Source organism: Hippoglossus stenolepis, chromosome 2, assembly GCF_022539355.2.
Source record: "Hippoglossus stenolepis isolate QCI-W04-F060 chromosome 2, HSTE1.2, whole genome shotgun sequence".
NCBI lineage: Eukaryota > Metazoa > Chordata > Actinopteri > Pleuronectiformes > Pleuronectidae > Hippoglossus > Hippoglossus stenolepis.
In genome coordinates, this window is record NC_061484.1 from 41,193 (window position 1) to 43,249 (window position 2,057).

Below are 2,057 nucleotides of genomic sequence, written 5' to 3' on the forward strand. Positions count from 1 at the left end.
CGTCAGTTGCCATGCACTAACAACCACAAGTCTGCAGAGCTGTTGATGCAGAGCTTCACAGCAGTTGCACAACATATCCTGCTGGATCCGCTGCACACAGCATCAGCACTTTCCACCACAGGCTGATGGTCTATCATCAGAAGTCATCTCATACACGGTGAGAGAAACTCAAGCTGATACGACCTCTTTTCCTCCCCTCAGTCTCTCATCGTCTCTCTGTCGGGGTTCTCCTAAGCACCGACTTGACTCTGTTGCAGTTTTTCATCATATTCTTGCAGACAGAGCAGAGGGCCAGACCCATAGAGACGAATGGGCAGACGCATTGGAGACAGAACAATCACAAATCGCTTGGAGGCAGGAAGAGGAGGAGGGAATTAAAGTTCACGTCCCTCCAACATCTGCAATAAACAAAAAGCTAAATAAAAGCAGATGCAGCTTGTTAACAAGGCACTGGTGTGTGTGTGTGTGTGTGTGTGTGTGTTTGTGCCTTACTTGTGTTTGTTATGTCTTTGGGACCTTTTTCAGCCACAAACAGTGACCTTGTCAGGACCAGTAGACTTCATCTTGGTAAGGCTGTCCACAATGAATTGAAGTCAATATAGTCTCCTAACAAGGACAGCCGTGCAAACTTGTGTGTGTGTTTGGACGTTGTTTATCCATCGAGCTCCTTTTGTTTGTTAAAGGGGACATAGCATGCCCATTTTACCACAAGTTGATATGGTTCCTTGGGGTCTTAATGAAATGTCTGTAACATACTTTGGTCAAAATACCACAAGGATCATATAAAACAGCACCCTTTTTACCCTGTATAAAACAGCCCTCCACAGAGCGACCTGTTTTGACTGCCTGTTCCTTTAAATGCTAATGAGCCAGCTCCCCCCTCCCCCCTCTCCCCCCATGATTTTAAACGATATAAATTACATATTTTATATGATATAAATTATCAAATATGCATCCCATACTTTGTATTCCCCTTGTTGTCCTGGAGTTTTAATTTTCCCAATCACATAATTAAATGTCCCCTCTGCCCATCCACTACAAGCACACAAGCAGACAGACAGAGAGAGAGGTGGGAGGCTATGAAGACCATCATTTACCCCGAACCCCGACATTCAGCGGGTACAACAACAAGCGGAGAAAGCAGAATCGCGGGCTGACCTTATATATACAGTCTATGGGGCTGACCAGCGGAGAAATGCTGCGTCCCGTGTGAACAGCCAGGCGGCTGCGTGCTGGAAAGCAGCGCTGCGCTGCCTCGCAGCGGCACTTCGCGCCGGTGTACCCGGCGGAACTACTGTAACCCGGCGGAACTACTGTAACCCGGCATACAGTAGAGCTGAACACTGCGGAAGTCTTCCACACAGCTGGCAGTGTGGAAGACCGCTCCGAGCAGCGCAGCGCCGTTCTCCAGCGCGCAGCCGCCTGGCTGTTCACACGGGACGAGCATTTCTCGGCTGGTCAGCCCCATAGACTGTACATATAAGGTCAGCCCGCGATTCTGCTTTCTCCGCTTGTTGTTGTACCCGTTGAATGTCGGGGTTCGGGGGTTACAGTAGCGCTGAACACTGCGGAAGTCCTCCACACTGCTGCTGTGTGGCGCTGACACAAATTCCAGCTCACGCACGGGAGAGCGAGCGGTCGCTCCCGAGCAGCTGCTGCAGCCTCCCAGTCCCAACGATCCAGACAAATGCCACATGTGAGTGAATCGCGGGCTGACCAGCGGAGAAATGCTCGTCCCGTGTGAACAGCCCGGCTGCGTGCTTGGGAACGGCGCTGCGCTGCCTCGCAGCCTCCGGTGTAAACCCGGAAGTAACGAGTGTGGGGGACGGGGGGGGGGGGGTGGGCCAAGACCATGTAGGGAGACTTCCAGTGTATTGTTACGACACAATACCCAGGAAGCGCAATCGAGTCGCTCAAGCATGACGTTTCTGACTTAGAGGAACTATAACAAAGCGCGCAGTGTTTTTCCCCAGAGTTTTTGGGTTGGTAGACATGCCAGATACCCACATTAACCTGTAGAAGCACTAACAAAGTGGAATTTGCATGCTATGTCCCCT